Source organism: Macaca thibetana, chromosome 11 (genome assembly GCF_024542745.1).
Source record: "Macaca thibetana thibetana isolate TM-01 chromosome 11, ASM2454274v1, whole genome shotgun sequence".
Taxonomy (NCBI): domain Eukaryota; kingdom Metazoa; phylum Chordata; class Mammalia; order Primates; family Cercopithecidae; genus Macaca; species Macaca thibetana.
In genome coordinates, this window is record NC_065588.1 from 123,039,282 (window position 1) to 123,063,480 (window position 24,199).

The following is a 24,199-nucleotide window of genomic DNA, read 5'->3' on the forward strand; positions in this document are numbered from 1 at the left end:
AAAAAAAAAAAAAAAGAACGCAAAGAGCAAATCCATCTTTCCATCTTCCCAGCTTCCACAACTACTCAGTGTCCTACAATTGTCTCTACGGATAGCTTAGGGTTTGCCTTGAGATTAAGGGAGGAGACCACCCCTCATATTGTCTTATGCCCAATTTCTGCCTCCAAAGAAAGAAGAAGTAAAAACTAAAAGGCAGAAATGAAATCCACAGGCAGACAGCCCGGCACCGCACCCTGGGCCTGGTAGTTAATGATTGACCCCTGACCTAATTGGTTATGTTATCTATAGATTACAGACATTGTATAGAAAAGCACTGTGAAAATCTCTGTCCTGTTCTGTTCCATTCTAATTACCGGTGCATGCAGTCCCCAGTCATATAACCCCTGCTTGCTCAATTGATCACGACCCTCTCACATGGACCGCCTTAGAGTTGTGAGCCCATAAAAGGGACAGGAATTGCTCACACGGGGAGCTCGGTTGTTGGAGACGTGAGTCTTGCCGAAGCTCCCAGTCGAATAAAGCCCTTCGTTCTTTAACTCAGTGTCTGAGGGGTTTTGTCTGTGGCTTGTCCTGCTACAAAATGAAGATGATAAAGCAGCTCCAGGAGTAATTTAAGGCCCTTACAATTGGCATCAATGAAGAGGGAGACCCTCAACATCTACACATGGGAGTATTTAGGATTTTATGAGTCATACGGAATTCACTGAATATAAGGTAACAGTAGAATTGTATGTGATAGTGTGCTTTGTATGTGTATGTGAGCAAGTATGTGTGTTCAACCGTGTTATGAGTGGAAATTTAAACCTGACCTGTGGGGTCAAGTATCTGTTTTGCACTTACTAATCAAGGGCAGCTACTTAAGCTCTTTGTGCCTCAGTTGTCCTATTTGCAGAACAGGGATAATAAGAGGATTTACATTATAAAGTCATTGTGGGAATCTAATAAGTGCCTGGCCCATAGAAAATGCTCAGTGAATGTTGATTACAATGGTAACTATTACTCTGGTTGAAAATGTCGAGATCAGTTAAAATGCTTTCTTTTTGAAAATTTCTAGGCCTCAGTTTCCCCTTCTTTAAATAGCAATGATAACACATTCTAGGATAACTGCTAGGATTATATGCATTAGTACACTACAAATGCTCAAAGAGTCGTGGTAGCATACTAATTTCCAGGATGAACTCTAAAGCTGATATGGCTCCAGCGCCTAATACCTGTATGACTTTGCTCAGCCCACCTGATCTTTTTAGTTTCTGTCTCCTCATCTGTAAAAATGGAGATAACAATAGTACTTACTTCTTGGGGATATGGTAAGGATTAAATATCTCAAGGCAAGTAGAGAATTTAGAAGGGTAACTGCTAAGCAGTGGGTGTTACGTAGATGCCGGATACAGTTATCTGTGGGTAACACCTGATTACCTTCTTACTGCGCTCACAGTAGACTATGGGTCCTCTTGCTGCCTGTGCTGAGCCACATGGTTTGAAGGGCCTCATCTGTACAGTCTCACTTGGATTCCCATCCCCTCCTTCAGCTACCCCTATGTCACTATCATTTCATACAGGGCCTTCGAGATACAGCCAACAGCTTGTAAGATAGTGTTATATGTCTCCCGGCAAGGATTAAAAACTGTCCCACTGATACTTAAAAGCAAGTATGTTTAGCTCTCTGAGCAGTTTAGGGCATGGCATGATATGGAGAAAAATGTTCAACTTCACAATAATAGGTTTCTTGCATTTTTTAAAAGCGCAATTGAATCCCACCTTGATGGCAAGGTCTACTTGCACTCAGGTGTACAGCCACTGGCTTGACAGCACAGCAACTCCCAGGCAGGGTGGAGAGTTCGCATGGCCTGAGTTCAATAGTGGTGAGTCTTTGGGGAGGTTCATTGACCACTTAAGCCTTAGCCTTCACCTATAAAAGATGGGTAACGAAGTGTCTCTGTGAGAAAAGAAAAAGTAAATACATAGATAAGCATCTAGGATACAACAAGTACTCAATGAGACAACAGTAAAATCCTGGCAAAATGGCTACATGCTTAGCAGATACTGTGTGCACACACACTTTTACAAAAGCATGATGGACTAAAATTGGAATTTTAAACTGTTTTATATGAAAATTCAGTTACGGCCAGGTGTGGTGGCTCACGCCTATAATCCCAGCACTTTGGGAGGTCGAGTCAGGTGGATCACCTGAGGTCAGGAGTTGAAGACCAGCCTGGACAGCATGGTGAAACCCCGTCTCTACTAAAAATACTAAAATTAGCTGAGTGTGGTGGTGTGCACCTGTAATCCCAGCTACTAGGGGGTGCTGAGGCAGGAAAATAATTTGAACCCGGGAGGCAGAGGTTGCAGTAAGTTGAGATCGCGCCACTGCACTCCAGCCTGGGCAACAGAGCAAGACCCTGTCTCAAAAAAAAAAAAAAAAAAATTAAAACCAAATTAAGTTGCCTAACATATCATTTCCCAATCTTTTACATAATTGTTCGTGTTTTCTGAGAATCACTGTATGTCTGATGTTATTGTAAATATACTAAAATTTTTATGCAGCCCTCACTAAATATCTATGAGGTGATATTTTCTTTATTATCCCCATTTAGTAGAGGTGGAAGCTGAGAAAGGGAGGTAAAATATTGTGCATAAGACCAGGCAATGACAGACCCAGGATTTAAATTCAGGCAGTTTGCCTGCTGAAAAGCAGCTCAGCATCGGAGAAATTACAATTTCACAGTAACATTTCCCCTAGAGCTTTAGATAGTATAAAAACATTAAAGCAGACCATCAAGGTTTCATTAAAAAGCACATTTCATATATCTCAAATTGTCTTGACCTGATCTTCCTACACTCAGTGTAGAAAGCAGTAACACTTGCTTATTATTTTCTACCGTTATTATTTTTGTCTCTTCCTTCACATATATTTTGCAAAAATATTCATTTGACTCTGGGAACTGAGATCCCCTCAGCGAGAGGGGCAAATGTCCCACATGGTGAAGCTCTTACCTGGTGTATTTTGGCCAGTCCAGGGTTAACCCAACTTTCTCTCTCTATATATATAATTCACTCGTTAGTAGTAAAGGTTTCCTAATGACTGTACAGGCAACTCCGAAATTTTAGTGGCATCAGCAGTTTTCCAAAACACAGATGTATTTCTTCTTCAAATCACAGTACAAAATGTATTGAGTGGTGAAGAGGCTCTGTTCCGCACTTTTTTAAGAGACCCAGATTCTTTCCACATTTAAGTTAAAGACTGAGGTCACTCCACATTGAAGAAAATACATCATGGAATCACCTTACGAGATTTATGGTTGGACTCATAATTTTGATTGGTCAGAACTCAGTCACATAACCCCATGCTAAAATTATTGTCCTGGGCCAGAACTCAGTCACATGACCCCCACTCACATCATTTTCATTGGTCAGAACTCAGTCACATGACCCCCAATTCACATCATTTTATTGGCCAGAACTGAATCACATGACCCCAACCCAAACTCAAGACAGGATGGGAAAATTAGTCAAAGGCAAAGCCCTAGAAAGAAAATTAAGTGGGTTGGTGAGTACACTGTATGATCCTTGCCATTACCTAGACTAACGGTCTTGAGCTTGTTAGTTCGCTTTCTCAGTCAGGAGTTACTATGCTTTCCATGCCCCTGCTGAGCATTGTCATTCAGGGAAATGGCGGAAATGTTCCCTCAGTCTGTCAACATTGCCTATTCCAGAGGCCAGGGAGGTCTGACCTCTATTTGCTCAGTTGCAGCTGGCCCTGGAGAAAAGTTGCAAGTATCAGAACATTAAAATAAAAGACCTTTCTGCAGGAAATCAGCCTTTTCAAACCCTGACGTTGCTTCGTACTTCGACAAACAGGAGAAATGCAGCCTAAAAATTAATTGCTGAATTTCATGTGCATAGAGTTGATCCTTTCTTCCAAAGTTAGTCCCACCAATGGGATAAAGCAGCAGCATTTTGTAAACCAAATCTAATCTTCAGCCACACATCTGGAAGTGCAAACTTCCATCAAGTTTCTCATGATTATTAGATGCTAATAACGGCACAGGCACAAGAAGAAAGTTATATTTAGAAGCACAGTTACCTGGAAAAGTAATTCTCCTCTGAGCTGGATGATTCTGAGTGAATTTGATGCCAAATATTTTCACACCTCCAACACACAAACTTAATCTTCAGTCCATCTATAAATAAAATCAGAAGTAAAGTGTATGCTGATGAGAGTTTTATGTTCTTGAGTTTTCTTTTCTAAAACTTAGGTAGCAAAGAATTCTGTCTAATCCTCAGTCAATGGCACAGAAATATTGGTTCGTGCATGGTTGTCTCTTAAACTTTTCCAATCTCTATCCTTATCTCCGTCTCCACTAAATTCTCCTGCACTGCCTTCCCGATCCCATCTAACTGATTGATTTATGGCCTTGGGTGACATCTGTGAAAAATATATGGTAATGGTTTGTGTACATATGCATCTTAAATTCACATCCTATTGCGCTGTAGAGTTTACGTTTCTTGATTTTCTTCATTCAGCACTATGCTTTGGAGAGCTCTCAAGGGTGCTGTTGGTTTCTGTAGTTCATTGCCACTGTGAGTTTTAACTGATAGAGCTCTATCTTCCTGCTCCCATTCGTAAATACACATCACAAGAGTAGTCTGTGTCCACTAAATTCAAGTAATTTCTCAGTCCACTGGGAAAGATAAATTTCCATTGCTTAAAATGTGGCCTTAGTAGAGACAAACACTCCATTTGACCGCTTATTTTTAACTAATATTTCAAATTTATTGAAATGAAACATTCAAGATCCATTTTTCCTAGGCGTTTAAGTTCAACTTGCAAACTTCAATATTGTATGTATAAAGCTAACACATTTTACAATTTAAGCTAAATTAAACTTTTTCAAATATTTTAAACTGCATTATAAATTTAACGTTTTATTTTAAAGCTATTAAGATGCTACATTACAAAAACTATGTAAGTACTTAAATAATACTAATAAATGTAATATATTAAACTTTGAAATAGAGTGATCTGACGTTCTGTTAAACATGCTAATATTGTTTAAACTTAAATGCCTTTTTAAGTCTTTCAACTTAAAATCACAAGCCTATATTTTTTTCTAAGTCATATTTTTTAATTTAGACCACAAGGCTAATCTGTCACCTCAGTGTGCCAAATTTAAATATTTCAAATATTTAAATACAAAATATTTACAATTCCATCTGTAGCTTAACACTAAAGTATTACCAGAGGATTGATTCACTTCAATATCTTGATTCTTATTTCTAAACCTTCCTAGTATGAAATGCCCACTGAAGAAAGAGCTTTACTCTCTCCAGCAATCAGAGCCAATTGCCCAAGTGAGTGGGGAGTTTTTGTCCCATAGTGATCAAGTGTCTTTACTTGGTGGGGCGTGATTACTTGTTGACCAGAAATGTTCAAATAAGAAACAATCTGAAACTGCAAATATCGCAGAGGTTATTCTCACCACCCAGAGGGACTCCTTGAGGTTTTTCCAGCATCTTTATGTCAAGCTGGGATCTGAGTCCATGCCCTCCAGGGACCAGACATCTAGATTCAAGTTACAAAGTAGCCAAAGGTGATTTGATAATGAACTCTCCCATCCAGGATGCCTCTGCATAATTGGTATCACCAAAACTATTTAGTCCTTCTTTCTGTCCTGAATTATTTTCCCATCTTGCCTGTCTATTAACACCTGTGGTTAGAGCCTGCATATTTGTTTTGTTCCAGTCCTTCTAGTTGTTTTCTTCTAGTTCAATAATTTTTTTTAGCATCTGAGGCACTTCATAAAGATGACCCCAGCAATTGTTATTCCTAAAAATAGCAGCTTAGAAAATAATTTTTAAGCTTTGATCATCTGTTACTAGCTTTGTTATGTTTATTGATTTAAATAGCAGACTTTAAAATTTAGTATGGCTGGCTCTTTTTAATGTTAAAATACCAGATAAGACAAAAATAATGTATACAAATTCAATTATTGTAAAACATCTTACTACTATACTTTCTTCTTAATATATTCTAAAATATCAACACAATAGACTCTTCATTTTTTCATTATTTTACTAATTTGTTACTATAAATACACACATATACATAATTTAAAACTGTCAATGATTATGATTAATAAAAAAACACTAGATTTTAATAGAATGTGAAATATCGATGTGTAATAAATATCCCCTACATATTAAAAATAATTAAAATACATATCCATATATATATAATGTTGCATTTAATACTGGTAATCATAATATTACATATTATAATAATGTCAGTACTAGCTCAGTGCTTTTCACGGACCTATTGCAATTATCTATAATAATCATTTTTTTGTTGTTTCTGTTTTTGGTACTCGAGATCATTAAAATGAATCCAATTAAATCATTTTAACTCAGTGTTAAACTGTTTTCTGCCTTTTTTAATGTCATGCTGAGTTAAAAAAAATTTTTTTTAAGCATCCTTGCTTGCTTTCTGGCAACATTTGAAAATTATAACCTCTTCTGTTTACTTTGTTGTCTGTTTGTTGTCTCAGGATTTAGAATCAACAGCCAACTCCCACATGCCTCCGGGATTTCTTCAGTATGGAATTGGTGTTGCAGGTCAACATCTTGGTAATATGGGTAGTGATGGCTGGCAAGCAGCTTCTATTCTTGGCTCATTTTTAGATTCTGATCTGGAGAAATTAACATATATCTTTATGGTCATGAATTTAACTCGCGGTTTCAAATTCAGTGTATTATGTGGCCATCATTAATGCTTCTCAAGATGCCAAGATTTCTCAACCTCTAAGACTTTCTTCTGTCTTATTGACTCTTCAGCTCCTTGCTGGGTATACTCCCTGGGTCGGTTATTTATGTTATGTGGTTTCCGAATATTTTGGTTTTCTTTCTTCAGCCCATTGTTTTCCTGGGGGGACTACTCCCATAGTGGTTGTTCCTGCTCTCCTGGCTTGAACTACTGACTGTAAGCTCTTAACTGCCAAGTCTTTACCCTCAGAACTCGTACCAGAGATTCCGACTCACATCACCACCTACCAACCAAGTAACTCCACTTGGATTTCCACAGACACCCAAAGGATCTCATTATCTTCTAAAATGTGTTCCTCTTTGGTCTTGTCATCATGCCTTTTCTCTCTTAGTCAAAGATGCTACCATCTCAAGTCACCTAAGATGGAGTTAATGTCTATCTTAGGGGGTTAATGGGGTTAATGTCACTCCTCATCTCTATCCAACCCTAAAACCAGCCTTCTCAGTTTGCACCCCCAAAATATTTCTTCCAGAGCCCTTAAATAATCCCAGTATGTAACATATTAAACTTTGAAATAGAGTGATCTCAGGTTCTGTTAAACATGCTAATTTTTTTTTTTTTTTGAGATGGAGTCTTGCTCTGTCGCCCAGGCTGGAGTGCAGTGGCCGGATCTCAGCTCACTGCAAGCTCCGCCTCCCAGGTTTACACCATTGTCCTGCCTCAGCCTCCCTAGTAGCTGGGACTACAGGCGCCCGCCACCTCGCCCGGCTAGTTTTTTGTATTTTTTTAGTAGAGATGGGGTTTCACTGTGTTAGCCAGGATGGTCTCGATCTCCTGACCTCGTGATCCACCCGTCTCAGCCTCCCAAAGTGCTGGGATTACAGGCTTGAGCCACTGTGCCCGGCCAACATGCTAATATTTTTTAAACTTAAATGCCTTTTTCCTTTTTCCATCACCACTACTGTAGCTCAGATCCTCATGGATCATTACCTGGACTAGTGCAGTAGACTCCTAAGTGATCTTGCATCAAGATCACTTCAAGTCAAGCCTCTCTCCTAATCCCTCTCTATGTTTCAGCCACAGGTTTATTTCCAAAACATTAGTATATTCATTTCACTCTTATGATTAATTTGAGTAACTCTGTGAAACCCTGTTTGTTTCTCTGAGTAAAGTTCATCCTCAGTGTTGTGTTATACAAGGCTCTTTATATCATGATTAACACGGTAAGATACTTAATCATGAAACTTAATGTGTCTGCATCCCACTCCCTAGACTTCAAGAAGAAGGACAGAAATTGCATATTTTTGAAAAGGCTAATCTAATGTACAGCTGGGTTTGTGATCCACTTATAACCCCTGGAAACCACTAACCTGTTCTCCATAATTTTGTCATTTCTGGAATATCACACAAGTAAAATCACACAGTATGTAACTCTATGGGATTGGCTTTTTATTTTCCTCTCAGCATAATTCATTCATGTTTTTTTTTTTTTTTTTTGTTTACCAATAGTACATTCTTTGTTATTGCCAAGCAGCATTCCTACATATGAATGTATCATAGCTTATATAGCCATTAACTCATTGAAGGACATGTGAGTTGTTTCCACAATTTGGCTATTATGAATAAAGCTTCTATAAGCATTTGTGTACAAGTTGTTGTGTGAACATCAGTGTTCATTTCTCTGGGATAAAGGTCCAAATATACAATGGCTAGATCATATGGTAGTTGTGTGTTTAGCTATAAAAAGAAGCTGAGAGTTTTGGAGATTAAGTGAGAAAATCCACATAAAGAATCTCTAACAAAACACTGAATAAAATATGCCTATCATTATTGATGTTACCATTAGTGTTAATAACAGAAATACCAACAGTGAGGACCTACACTTGGTTGTTCAAGGCATGCTATGAGGGCATTGATTGTCACCTGGTGACAGCTTGCTTTGGTCATTTGCTGTTCCCTTTCAGGTGAACCAAAGTTGTGATTACTTCATTTTCAATTATAAATAGAAAAAAAATCAACCAATCAACCAGGCAAACTAACAAAAAAAAGAATCAACTGACTATTATGTAACTCAGTGATTGAAAATATTAAGGAACAGTTGTGAATGGTTGTGCTTTGAATACCTGTTAGAAACATGGGTTCCTAAGGTGTGCCATCTCTTAAAACTCATATTTAGTTGACTAGTTGCTTAAATACCCAAGACTGCTAAAGATAGGCGGGTCAATAGATTGAATAACCAATATGTGTTTACTTGCTTTTGTTAAGTTTTCAGATTCAATGGTTGGATCCTCCTTCTGTGTTTCTTCAACATAGTAAAGATGAGTTAGCCTTTACCCCAGGTCATAGATGATGGTGTTAAAGTGAAAGTTGATGCTATTACAAGATATAATTATATGTATTACAGCATGTATAGATAAGTGAGGATTGATAATTATATTAGCATATAATTATCATAATCTAGAATATGATTACTCTTGGGGAGACCAAAGACAGAGCCAAATTAAGCATTACTTAAAATGTTATGAAATCAAATAGTTTTTTTAAAAAAAGCAACAATAAGTAACACTCACCCAACACTTGGGATGGAGGGGCCTTCCCTACTAGTCTTGCTGATCTGGTAATTAAGCAAGAGGAAATATATTTATTTTGGATCTTGTAGCAGAGTCTCTCCAGGCTCATGATCCACCCACCTTTCTGTTCTCCTCTCTCATAGCACTCTTTCCACTGCCCATCCTCAACCCTCACCCCCAGGGAGAAAATCCTTTGCTAGTCTTCAGATCAGGACACTCAGTAACTACATTTTCCCTTCTGACCTCAGTCTGGGGCTTTAATCATAAACCAATGGAACAAAACAGGGGGTTGGGTGAGAAAGACACAAAAGGAAATAAAACAAAAACAAATATAAGTTGGTGGAATCTTTTTAAAGACTCCAAGATGAGAGTATTATTATTTATACTTATTTATGGGTGTGATAAGGACTGAACTAGGTTGATCAATTTTGTGTTTTGACTCTCAGGTTTTAAAGAGAAATGGCTGTCGGTTTCTCAATTCCCAGTGAGGTAACTTGCTAGGGAAGAAAGGTTATTTCTCCGAAACTGGATCTGTCAGCAAGTGTGTTCAGTTGTGTAGAATTCTTTACATTGTACAATACAAAATGCTGTTCTATACCAGGAAACATGACTGTCTCTCTCTTCTGAATAATGTACTTTTCTTCTTAGCAGAAGTAAGGCGTTATCATTGACTGCATGTTTCTGAGGATAGCGCGCCAGAGCCTGTGGGTTGCTGTGGGCAGCAGTAAAGAATACTGCAGTGCTTTTCAACTATATTCTTAGATCTTCTTTTTCTCTCCCCCACCCTCAGCCTCTCACCTAAAGTAAACTCTTTTCCAAAACAGTAATTGAACAAGCAAATAAAATGCCAAGGCACCTAAGTCAATGCTTTTCCAAAACAATCATTGAGCAAGCAAACAAAATGTCAAGGTTATGATAACAGCAGCTTTTGAAAATTGTGTAAGAAACACAATCAACCCTCCTTTTCCACGATCAGGGAGCAATTTCCCGTAATTTTCTCAGTACTTGAGGTTTAGCCATTTTGAAAAATCTTTTTTAAAATGAAAAGAAGGAGGCAGCAGGGACATTCAGAGAGGGAGGCTGAACAAGAGGCACCCCAGGCTTTCTCTGGGCCAAGGAAATCGGCATTTGCTTCCCTGCTTCCCATTCTACAACTCTAGCTCTATGATTTTTGCATTAAACTACTTTCTTCTCCAGTTCAGTCCAGAGGACGGAGAACATTCACTATTGAGCTTAAGATAAAATTAAAAATTCACAGATATACATTCCGAGGAGAGAGAGAGATTGAGAGAGAGAGAGAGAACAATTCTTTATAAACCTTGGAATTTTGCCGTATTCTATTCCGTTAGACTTGTCTTCAGGGAGAGCCTCAGGGGTAAGACAGGAAAAAATACTTGCTTCTTCACGAAAACTAAGAATTAACTTTTTCTTAGCTCCACAGCCTCTCTTCCTCAGCATCTCTCTGTGTTAAGCATATTTTTGACCCATGTTTGTCATATAACATGGTTCCTAAAAATAACGTCACAGTTATGCAAACAGCACATAGTGATCCATTTGCACCCTACAGGGAAACTGGTTTCCGCTGGGTCTATTGAGTAATGTTAACTAGATTTTGTTTTCATTTTCACATTCTCTTTCAATCCCAAACCTGGCATAAGGTGTCCTTTCATCAGTCCTTCCACCTTGTCCAGGATATTGTTTCTATCTGTATCTTATAGAGGAAGGAATATGTCTAATCTCAACGAGCTGGTGTATGCTAGGGCATCCTGTGTGATTTATCCTTCCTGTCTCCTAGAATAGTAATACACACACACACACACACACACACACACTTTGTTTCCTCTCTTTCTGCATGAAACACACACTTCTGGCCAGCAGGCCTCACACTGTTTTTTGGAGCAGTGGTGATGAGCAGGCCCAAAGGCCTGACACCCCTGGCATCTGGGTTCCCCATGTCTACTCTACAGGCACAAGTTTCACTGCGAAAGCTGGGTGTAAAAGCTGTTTTCTCTTGGCCTATGGCCGTCATGGGAATCTGGCTTAAGAAGGTCTACCCTGGCTGGGCGTGGTGGCTCATGCCTGTAATCCCAATATTTTGGGAGGCTTAGGTGGGTGGATTGCTTGAAGTCAGGAGTTTGAGACCAGCCTGGCCAACATGGTGAAATCCCATCTCTACTAAAAATACAAAAATTAGCCGAGTGTGGTGGTACACCCTATAGTACCAGCTACTCGGGAGGCTGAGACAGAGAGAATTGCTTGAGCCTAAGAGGTAGAGGTTGCAGTTAGCCAAAACAACTGAAATGTGGTTCAATAAGTTAATGGCTATACAAACTATGATACATTCATAGGTAGGAATACTGCTTGGCAATAAGAAAGAATATACCATTGGTAAACACAAAAAACCTGGATAAATTATGCTGAGTGAAAAAATAAAGTAAATCCCATAAAGTTATATACTGTATGTTTTTATTTATGTGATACTCCAGAAATGACAAAATTATGGAGAACAGATTAGTGGTTTTGAGGGGTTATAAGTGGATCACAAACCCAGCTGTACATTAGAATAACCTTTTCAAAAATATGCAATTTCTGTCCTTCTTAAAGCCTAGGGAATGGGATGCAGACACATTAAGATTCATGATTAAGCATCTCATTGCTTTAATCATGATATGAAGAGCCTTGTACAACACAAAAGCCGAGATCGTGCCACTGCACTTTAGCCTGGGTGGCAGAGTGGGATTCTGTCCGCTCCTCCCAAAAAGAGGAAAAGGTCTACCCTGCAAGAGGAGAAGAGAGAGCTAGTGGCTTGGGCCTTTGGGGTGCACATGAGAATTGGGGGCCCACAGTGTTTGGTGAAAGTAGAGGAGGCAGGAGGCCTTTTCCTTCTCATATGGCGGTTGAGCGGTGGGGTGCTGCTACTGCCAGCCATCCCAGAACACGTGTTGGGCTCTCAAGACTCAGGGATGCAGCTTTCCGGGTGTCCAACACCAGTTACCAGGCAGCAGAGAGTGATGGGGACTGTAAAGACGCAAGAAAAGAGGGAAATAGACATCACAGAGAAAAAAAGAAAGAAACGCGACATCACAGAGAGGCGAAAATTAGCACCAAACCACCACCTTCAGACTCCCCGTGAGGGAACAATTCTTGTTCTTATGGCTGAGCCAAACTTGCTTAGAGTTTCTATGATTATGATTGAAACATCCTACATAATAAGTGTGTATTTTGTTTGTTTGTTTGTTTGTGTTTCTCTTAACCATGGAAGTAAAACATTCTCATTCTTAAAATTTTAAGAAAAATAGAAAACTAGAAAAAGAAAAAATCACCTGTAAGTTTACAATTATTCGGCTGTCTGGGTTTTTAACCCTCATCTCTAATTCCATTTCTCAGGACCAAAGCAAGGAGCACACATTGAATTCAGTGTCTCCCCTCCGTCTTTCCTTTGATCCTTCAAATTTCAAATGAGAACAACTGTACCTTTAAGTAAATGCAAAGCCTTAGGTTTAAAATCCCTCTTTCGATGAATGCCCTTCTGTAAGGGGCCATGCTCCTGCTGCTCTTGGCATTGGAAAGGCATCCACGAGCTGCCCTCAGGATGAATAGGAAGCATATTGGAATGCCGCTGATCTTTCTTAGGTGAGAAGCTAAAACCTGCTTATTTACACTTACAGAAAGTCACTTGTTTGTTTTCTTTCAGGCTCAAGTCACTTTGGAGGATTGGCATCCCGAGGCAGCCACATTCTAACAGTGAGATAATCTAGTCACAATGACAGACAAATCTTCAGAAACCTAAAATCACCGTGCACTAAGATTTGATTCTGAAGAGCAATTGATGAACAAGGTAAAGCTCTTTGAGCGCCTGCTCTGGCCACACAAAGGGACCAGCCTTGGTGCTGATAAGGGAGTGCTTGCAAGTCAATGAGGGTGGTAATTAAGTGGTCTTTCAGAAAGTTTGCATACTCACTGAATATATAAATTTTGAATATTATTTGAATTTTGAATATTGGAGTTTAAAAGGAGATAAATAACCTAACATGAAAAAATACATGCATTGACTTTAAGACTACTTTTAATGTCAACCATTTGTAAACACAAGGCTAAAATAAGCCATGCAACCCTTTATTTTCAGGCACTATTATAAAAATGGGGCTCAGCTTGACAAAACCTTGAAGGGTACTATTGTGAGGTTTTAAAAAATGTGTTTGTATGTGAGTTGTTGGATGTTTAGGTATGCACATCTGTGCTCCGTAAGGATGGATGGTGCTTATTTGTTTTAATGCCCTTACAGAGCATTGACACAGTTAGAAGGGAAAGAAGCACATTTGACCAGGATGCACCCATGTTAATAGTAGAATTTTCTTTATCTCTACATGATATTGGGGCAGTGGCAATCAAAGTTAAAAAATCAGTGTCTCACTCTCTTTGAAACAGATCTTCCTTGTGATCTAAGCAATTAATTTATTACTTTAAGTAACATAGCTCTATTTATATTTATTTCTGTACATTCTAAGAAAAAAAAAAAAAAAAAAGTATTCCTGTATATTATAGCTGAGGAATTGTTTAAATCTAAGTAGCTACAATGGTCAATTATGCTACCTTTATGTGGTTACGTGAGTTTGGGGAGTGCAGCAGTCACCAAAGGCAAACTTATACAGAAGTAACAAATAACCCCTAAGTCACAATGGCCTAACATACACTGGAAAGGGCTGTCACCACGTCTTGTGGGTGTCCCTATAACTAATCCCAAGTCTGATGTTGATTATCAGGACTCAAGAAGTGAACACATCAGTAACAATGACCAGATATTTCAGAGTGTGGTCTCTTTCAAAAGTCATCTCCAGACTCTTCACATGAAACTGTAAGATTCTTGCGATTATGGGGAGGATGTCACTTTGGGGAGGAAGGATACAAATATGAATGCAAGGACAAAGATGTATAGAAAATGAAATCTTCCTTACATCATATAGTTCAATTGACATTTGCAGTTCAGTCTTCATGATACCAGGTAGGCAGACATCCTGAGACCTGCTCTGGGCCAGAGTACTTGAAAATCCGGAGTCCAGAAAGGTCCTGGGGTCTTATGAGTGGGGCTGCTGCTGCTTCTTCCTTCTCATTTCACTGAGGTTCTTATTGTATTTTCATACTTCTCTTGGTATGGGGCAATGGTTATGAAACAAATATGTTTTATGAGGTGATAAACCACGATTGATCCAGGGTTTCTTCACCCAGATCAATTGTTTTAAACTATGGCTGGACTTTAGAATCCCACAGAAAACTGTGTCTGTCTGTCTCTCTCTCTCTATCTCTATCATCTCTCTCTCTCTCTCTCTCTCTCTCTCTCTCGATGCCTACACCCCATGTCAGACCAATTGAATCAGTCTATCCAAGGGCTATATTGGGTCTGTGTCTCCATTTTGTGATGGCTTCCCTGGTTATTCTAATGTAGAGACAGAGCCAGGGCCTCCAGGTTTGATGTGGCCTGAAGATTATACAATTTTAGAAAGCCCCTTTAAGAAATATAATACAAAATTTACAAATACAAACTAGGTATGAATTGTTGGATATAAAAATGTTCTAGGAAAAAATGCTCAGTGCCACAAAGTGAAACTAGCACTCAGGCAAAAGTTCTCTCAGCAAGGCAATTTACTTCTGCAGAAGGGTGGCACTCATGTCAATCAAGATTGCAAGAGCACAGGGAATAAAGGAGAGCAGCGAGTTTTTATCTCTGAGGGTAGTCCCTACCTTTGTGTCACTCCCCAAGGGGCTGGGGTCGGACTGCACAATCTGAGCTGACCCGATTGGCTACCTGCAAACATTTTTCTAAATATGGAAGGAAAGATGAACGTGAGGTACAGTGAAGCATGTGAGACGTGCAGTTTCAGGGGAACAATGGGTGCAGGTAACCAAGAGAACAGATGTGAGTTACTGATTAGAACTGACTGGAAGCTGGCAGGCTATTTTACAGTTACCAGGGGCAAGGGGGAACAGGCAAGTTGAGTTTGAGAAGAAAACACAAGGAGGTTAGTAGGCTAAATCTTTGAAGAGAAACTCAGAGAAATTCATTGTATCTTATAATTCTTCCCTTTTAATTTTCTTATGATTCTTTCTCTTCAGACTTTTAACATGTCTTGGCTTTGCTATTCAATTTGATCTTCTAAATGGAAAACTTACTTGAATAAGGTGGAGGAGAACTAAGGGAGGCTTTGGTAAGTGCTGTTTGTATTATCTTTTGTATTAGCCCATGGATGCATGGTATAACACAGCACTCAACAAGAATACGTACACCTATTGTGATTGCAAGAGAAATAAGAATTGAGGCTATGATTCCTTTCCATCTACTAAACAACATTCCTAGCCATCCTGAAATAGGATCATTGACTCCTGAATTTTTAGACAATTCATTGGGTAAAGCGGTAAGTCCTTGTAAGGCCTTCGTTATGCTCCCAATGGGGGCAGTGTTGTTTGGGATGAAGGTACAACATTGGGTTTTAATCATAGCACAAACCCCACCTTTTCCGGCTAATAACATGTCTAAAGCTATCCTGTTTTCCCAAGCCATGTGGCTAGTCAGCTCTACTTGGTCGACTATTCTTTTGATAGCATCCCTGGTGTAATTAATAAACCAGTGTTGAGTATAATAGATGTAATTTATCCAGGGTACATTTTTATTAATAGTTACCTGTGGAAATATGGATTCAACTCCTGCAGCTATTTGGTCTTAGGCTTTGAACCTGTCAGGCACTCCTCATGAGACTCCAATGACATCTATGTAAACTTGAGAGTCAAAAGACCCATAAGGGGCTTCTCTTATTTTTCAGTATCATGGATTTTCTTTTTCTCATTGATGAAATGCCAGGGTGACATGGATAGCCAATTGAACAAGAGCACAAGTGCCACTCCAGTTACTTGGCAGAGTGTCTGGTAAGGGTCCGTCTCAACACCACCATACATCCTCTCGAGGATGACTAAGGGCAGACTGATGGGTAAGCTCTTGGAAGGGCCTAAGCTCACTGCATCCCATTAAGCTTCCAAGGAATGCCAAGTTCTCCCCACATCGTGAGAGATATGAGGTGAAATTGATGTCGGGAGACGGGAGCCGAATGGCCCTCAGGGGCTGACCCACAGGGTGTTGGACTTCAGGATATAGTGTAACAATTGTTATGTAACAAGCATAACAATTGTTTTTGTTCCAAGTGCGGATGGAATATTGAATCCATTCCAACCAGGCCTTTTATATCTTAATATCCTGTTTCAATTGCTAGAGTTTGTCTTAGATTCTTCACTTTCACAATATTTACCTTGGCATTGTTGTTGTGCAGGGTAGAAGGTTTAGAAGGAGAAGGGGGGTCAATAAAGTGTATTTTATAGAAGCCTATAGGGTCGTATCAATTGACCTCTGCTCCTAAGACATACAAGTGTTCTAAAAGGGTCGCAGGGGTAGTGGAGGTAGGGGGTGTTGATAGACGTAGTTACTGGGTTACAATGGTCAAGCTGACAGAGAGGGTGGCTCCTTTGGTAAGGCAGAGGTAAGATTTTAGGTTGGTACAGCCTTCTGGAGAGGTCTGGCCATGTACACTGGTAGTCAGGATGACATCTGCCCATTGAGAACATATCTCCAAACTTGGGGTGCTTTGATACCCCCGCAATGAGTAAGGTGCAGAGTTAGTGGGTTGTATGAAGGGTCAGAGGTATTTTTCTAAAGTAGAGACATATGTTTGCCATTGTTCTCTTCACAAGGCATAACAAGGCAAGTATTAAAGGTAATGATTTGGGGTGAGTCTGAGTTACATTGATAACAAGGTTAGCAATCGAATGAGGAAAAAAGAAAGGGGAATAGAATAGATAAAGAGAGTTAAACTTTTCTTAACCTTAGTTTGAGGGGGTTTTTCCTTTAGATAATGGCCCATGACCTCGGGGATGGCAGTGCTTTTTTGACTCGGGTGTGATGGGTCCATCTTTTCTTGATGTTTAGACTACTTTCTAGTAGTTAGAAGCACTAGGTAGGCTCCTCAGACTGGTGTTAATGTACTGAGAACTCTAGGGAGGGCGCCTGTACTGGAAAATTTTGAGTTCTGAGGGAAGAGAAAGTGGAAGATAAACCAAGTATGTAGGAATGTTGGCAGTGGATTGTTTCGAGAGTCTCTAGACTTGTTTGCCTACGGGTATAAATTCCTATACATGTATAAACTGTGACTGTGTTATACATGGGGTCTTTGACGGGTAATATTTTTTTGAATTCCTTTTAGCACCTACAGGAGAAACCTGTAACCTGTTCAGCTTATCTGATTTGCTAGGTTATTTTAAAAGACAGTCTTTTCTGGTGCTTGAGGACATGGACGATAGACACTTGGGTGATTAACTTCTCATGAACAAGGCTTTGCCTTTTACTATTAATCTAATCTGAATTTTTTTTTAATGTATGAGCCACCATAAAGGTGTAGTTAGCATTAGTATAAATGGTTCTTTCCTGATCCTGCAAGTACTTTAAAGCTTGACTAAGTGCAGACAGCTTATAAATTTGAATAGACTAATTATTAAACATTTTGACTTTATTTTTTTAGGAACTTTTTTATTAATTACTGATACCTGTTGTGTTCTTTTTTCCTTAATCATTTCTGAAGAGGGTGTTTCCTAAGTTTGGCCGGACGTCTGTAATTAGTTAAATCTAAACATCTGTGCTTTCGTTTTAGCTTTGGCTCTCTCATTAAGAAACTTGCTAGGTTAAGCGAATTATTAGTAGTTAATGTTAAACTATTTTTTAAAACAGAATAACCTTATATTTATACATATGTAATACTTTTCTGGTGGTACATTTTTATAAGTGACCTTAAAGAATTAAAGTTCTTTTTTGGTGGATATACTAACTGAAAGATTATCTACTACTTGGCTCAGGAAACAGCTGTGGGGATGCCTAACTGCTTGGAGCCACAGCTGAAGCTCCGTATTACTTGGCCCCGGCAAAAGTAAGGCAGATGTCCCATAATGTAATTTGCTCAGGGTATAAGCTGCAGCCTGTCAATATGGTCCCGGGACCCTGGACCAGCTGGGGGGCAGGAGCATGGGCTTTGCCTGCTGTAGGGGCACACTATGGGCCAGATGACGCTGACAATGTGTTGCAGTGGATCCTTGATGTTGCTAGCAGCACAAAAGCCAGCTGGCAAATTAGGAGCTTGGAGTCCTTTTGGGGAGGGGGACTTAGGTTGGGCCTGAGGGGATGGGTTGGGGGTATTAGGTGGGGGACTCGGGGTATTAGGTGGATGATGGTCTAGGGGATCCTGTATGCTGCTGTCTTTGGCAGGATCCCCTGAGACCCTTCCTTCACTGACTCTACAGTAGGTGCAGGTGCATAAGGGAAAAGGGAGGACAGGTTTTTGCCTCTAACAATGAGCATAGTCCAGTTTTTCTTGAAATATTGGGCTTTTATTAGTTACATGTTGAATTAAAAGTTGACATAGTATGTCCTCAGTTGACCCAAACTTTGGCCAGAAGATTGAGGGATTGAGGGTAGGTCTTTGTGTCCAAATAGAACAGCAATATTTTATTATTTGTTGCTCTTTTTATGTTTAGTTCTTTTATTATTTTCCCAACATTTTAGCATGACACCTAGGGGGCTATCAGGTGGCACATTTTTGTTATTACTCTTTTTTTTTAATGAGACTTAGGGGACTATCAGGTGGTATATCTTTGTTACTATTCTTACCCTTTTTGCTTGTAATTTCCCATATTGGGTCTTGGCTAGGTGCAATCCCTTGTATTAGGAATTTCTTGCCTAGCGGGGACTTGCTGTGGCTCAGCCCCTCATATTAGGGATTTCTTGCCTATTTGGGGGGTTCTTTGTGGTTCAACCCCTTATATTAGGGAGGCCTCTTTTATTCTTCACTGGAAGCGTTACTAAGGCTCAATTCGCCTATCCTTTAGCCCCACCTGCTGGAGACTCCTTGCATCCTTCTTTTGCTTTGTCTGCTCTGGCCGCTTCCCTTGCAGGAATATTTTAGGTCCCTCTTAGCATTGATGGTGGGTCAGTATAAACCCCTGATGGCACCCCTGAAGGGCTGCCCTAAGCCATATGAAGTGACCACGAACCACAGATTGGACTCACTCTGCACAGCAGTAGTGCTTGTTACCATTCATGCACTTTCAATCTCCAGAATGCCCCTACCTCCCCACCCCCAACCACCAAGGAAGTACTTTGTTGCCCCTGCAGCATTTCCTACCTTGGTCTGTGCACAGAGTTTAGGTCACCACGGTACTGCAAGACTCTCCTGCCCGCATTGCTAAGAGTCCAAGTTTATTCATCACAGTGGTGGGTCTTGATCTCCCATTCCTAAGGCCACCACAACGAGGCAGTGGGACATGTCTCCCCTGGTAGAGTGACTGAAGACCCCTTCTTGAAGGAGAATGGGGATCCCGGACGAGCCCCCAGAATTATTGAATATGAAAATGTTCTAGGAATAAATGCTTGGTGCAGCAAAGTGAAACCAGCACTCATGCAGAAGTTCTTTCAGCTAGGCAATTTACTTCTGCACAAGGGTGCCACTCGTGTCAATCAAGATCACAAGAGCACAAGGAACAAAGGAAAGCAGCAAGCTTTTATCTCTCATGGTAGTCGCTACCTTTGTGTCACACCCCCATAGACTGGGGTTGGACCGCACAATCTGAGCTGACCCAATTAGCTACTTGCAAATATTTTTCTAAATATGGAAGAGAAGGTGGACGTGAGGTACAGTGGTGAAGCACGTAAGAGGTGCAGTTTTGAGGGATCAATGGATGCAGGTAACGAAGGGAAGAGATGTGAGTTATTAATTAGAGCTGCTGGAAAGGGGGTAGGGTGTTTTACAGTAACTAAGGGCAAGGAAAGTTAAGTTTAAGAACAAAAGACAAGGAGGTGAACAGGATAAATCTTTAAAGAGAAACTCAGAGAAATTCATTATATCTTATAAAATGTGAATAATCATTTAGCATATGAAAATGAATCACAACAGATTACACATTGTAAAAAGTTGACAAATACCAAAAATGTCACAAGATTTTAGGAAATGAACACAATTATTAGTAATAATGAACTGTGCAAACATAATGGAGTGCACGGACACAAAGATGCACAAAGATGGTAGAGTTTAGTGTACACATCTATACTGTATGATACAGCCTACTGCTCTTAGGCTATAAACCTGTGCAGCATGCTATTGTACTGAATACCGTAGACAATTAAAACACAATGGTAAGTATCTGTGTATTTAAACATATCTAAACATAGGAAAAATATAGTAAAAATTCCATAAAAAGGTAAAAAATGGCACATGTATAGAGGGCATTTGCCATGAATGGAGCATGCAAGAGTAGATGTTGCTCTGGGTGAGTCAGTGAGTGAGTGTAAAAGACTAGAACATTCCAGTACACTACTGTACACTTCATAAACTACTGTACACTCCACATTTAGGCTGCACTGAATTTATTTTACAATTTTTCTTCTTCAATAATAAATTAACCTTAGCTTATTATAACTTTTTAACTTTATATGTTTTTATTTTTTAAACTTTTTGACTCTTTAGTAATAACAGCCTAAAACATGAACATATTGTAAAGCTATACAAAAATATTTTATTTTTTATATCCTTATCTGATCATCTTTTTTCTGTTTTATTTTTATTTATTTATTTTTAATTTTTTCTTTTTTGTAGAGATGAGATCTTGCCATGTTGCCTAGGCTGTTCTTGAGCTACTGGGCTCAAGTGATCCTCCCACCTTTGCCTCCCAAAGTGCTCGATTACAGGCATGAGCCACCATTTGTGGCTTTTTTATACTTTTTGAACATTTTGTGAAAAACTAAGACATAAACAGTCTACGTCTACACAGGGTCAGGATCATCCACATTACTGTCTCCCCCTGCACACCTTCCTCATGGGAAGGGCTTCTCAGGCAGTAACACACACGGAGCTGTCATTTCCCAGGATAACAATGACTTCCTCTGGATACCTCCTAAGGATCTGCCTCAGGCTATTTTACAGGTAACTTAAAAAAAAAATAAGTTGAAGGAGTACACCCTAAAATAATGATTAAACATATAATATTATAAATACATAAACCAAAAGCATGGTCATTTATTATCATTATCAAGTTGTATGTACTGTTCCTAATTGTGTGCGCTATATTCTATATGACCTGTCAGCACAGTAGGCTTGTTTACACCAGCATCACCATAAACAGTTGAATAATGTGCTGTGCCATGATGTTACCAAGGATACGTCATCACTAGGCGATGGGAATTTTCAACTCCATTATAATCTTATGGGACCACCGTTGTATATGCAGTCAATTACTGACTTATGTCCTTGTGTGGCACATGACTGTATATATGTGAAATTATTCCAGCATTATTTATTGAAACGCTGTAGTTTTCCCAGTGAATTACTTTGGCATCTTTCTCAAAAATCAATTGGCCACAAATGTGTGGGTTACTCATGGACTCTTTGTTCTGTTACAGAGATCTACATTTCTATCCTTATGTCAATACAACACTGTCTTAATGTAGCAGTATAGTAATTCTTGAAATAGGGTGGTGAGAGCGCATTGCTTTTTATCAAAATTGTGTTGGCTAATACAAACCTTTTGCTTTTTTTAAAGATAAATGTTGACTGCATTTAACTTGCTAATTTAAACAAATAGCCGAGTAGAATTTTGATTTGAGATATCTTTAAATCTATAGAGCAATTTGGAGAGAGATTATTTCTAAAGATGTTGAATCTTCCAACTCATAGGTATAGCATCTTGAGTATGGTAAGCTATATTTATTTAGATCTTCTCTGATTTCTCTGGTCAATATTTTATAGTATTTAGCATACTAATCTTGTATATATTTTTGTTAAATTTATAACTTCATATACCCTCAAAAATTTTATGCTATTGTACATGTTATTAAAATAATATTCAACCACTAATTGCAGATTATATGTATGTATTGATTTTGCATCATGTGACCTTACTGAATTTATTAGTTCTATTGGTATTTTTGAATGTTCTCTGGAAATCTATATAGACAGTCATGTAATCTACACAAAAAGACAATTTTAAATTGTTTTTTAATTACTCATATTACTTTAATACAGTTTTCTTGCCTTACTGCACTTTCTAAGACCTTCAACACAATGTTTCATAAAAGCGATGACATTGGTTACTTTTGCTTTATCCCAGTATTTTGGGGTAAACAATTTCAGTTTTGAACAGTGAGTATAATATTAGCTATAGGTTTGATGAAGATGTTCTTTAATCAGGTTGAAGAAATTCTGTTCTATTCTTCATTTGCTGAGAATTTTTATCATGATGAATCTTGACTGTTGTCACATCATTCTGTTTGCATCTATTGAAATTACCATGTTTTGTTTGTTTTCCTGTTTTTAATATGGTAAAATATACATACATATATTGTATTTCTTAATGTTAAATTGTTACATTCCTGCAATAAACCTTACTTGATAAGAATGTACTATAATTTTTATGTACTTCTATTTTCAATTTGCTTATATTTTGTTAACTATTTTTGGACCTACGTTTCTGAGATACACTAACCTGTAGAATCCTTTCCTTGTAATGTTCCATTGGCTGTTTCGTTTGGTTTGGGTGTTTCACAAAATTAGCTGTCATGTGTTGAGCCTTTTTAAATTCTTTTCTCGATGAAGTTATCTATATTTGATATTATTTAGTCATCAAATATTTGGTTGAATTTTCCAGTGAAGTCATCTAATTTGGAGTTGTCTTTCTGCTAAGACTCTTTGCCACTAATTCAATTTCATTAATAGATATAGGATATTTGGGTTGTCTGTTCCTTCTTGAGTGAACTTTAATAGCTGTGATGTTTCAAGCAATTTGTGCATTTCACAGAGGTCATGAAATATATTGGCATAAAGTTGTTATAATGTTATCTTATTATCTTCCCAATGGCTGTAGGGCTATAGAGATTGTTCTGCTTTCATTCCTTATATTGATATTATGCATCTTCTTCATCATCCTGAGGCAAGATGGGATAAATCTGTGTATTATAACCATAGTAGCAGGGCGAGTCGGGGGGAAAGCTTACTGTTTCCCAGAAGCAGATGAGCTTTGCTTCCATCCCTCCTCTCCTAGAAGAAATGAATTTTTTCTTGAGCCCTAGAGGTGAGAGGAGTTGCTGCCTCTCTCCCATCAGAAGAGGTTATTGCTTAATAGGAGAGAAGGGGCCAGGCAGGGACTTGCAATTCCCACACTAAGGGCACACAATCACAGCCTGCACACTTGCACTACAGGAAGCTGTCTATGGTCTTGTGCTGTGCTCCTTACTGGTAAGCATTCCCTGTACTCCCACGGTAAGGAGCTTCTGAGTGACCACAAACTTCTGTTGCATTTGGAGCTTCCAGTTGCTATGAAAGGGGTGATAGCTCTCATTTGGAATATGTAAAATTTTTACCTGATTTATATCTGTTTTTATGAAAGCCACTTATTCTTCCATGCTCTGCCAAAGGTGAAAGAGTTTATTATGGTTGTTGTTGTGTTTAATCTTTTGTTTCCTTGGAGTGTCCTGTCTAGGAGTGCTACAGCCAGATCCTTCCAGCTCCCAAGGGCCAATTATGCAAATCTCTTCCTAACTAATCTCATTGACCACGTTAGTAGCTTGAAATTGGCCACAGTGGGAATATTTATCCCACAGAAATTTGTAAAGACTAAATATCAGGGCTGTTCTCCATCAGGAAGTGGTTTGCTAACCATTTTCCACCACACCAGTGGACCTGTTGCTCTTCGGAATTTACTCAGTTGCCTTATGAATTCAACTTTGTGAGCTCTCTGCTGTTCTCAGAGAAAATTATGACTTTGTAAATTCCCATCTTATTCTCATTCGTAG

At 39.0% G+C, this 24,199-nt stretch overlaps 1 long non-coding RNA gene across 2 annotated transcripts in view; it reads right to left on the bottom strand.

Annotated features, from left to right (window-relative positions):
- Positions 1-1,638: 1,638 nt before the first annotated feature.
- The window catches only part of LOC126930970 (uncharacterized), an 88,970-nt gene continuing 66,409 nt past the window's right edge, over positions 1,639-24,199 (bottom strand). For both annotated transcript variants that reach the window (XR_007717740.1, XR_007717738.1), the window contains 2 exons: positions 4,085-4,181; positions 1,639-1,936 (listed from right to left, as the gene is read on the bottom strand). This is a non-coding gene — a long non-coding RNA (uncharacterized LOC126930970). The remainder of the gene's footprint in view (positions 1,937-4,084; positions 4,182-24,199) is intronic.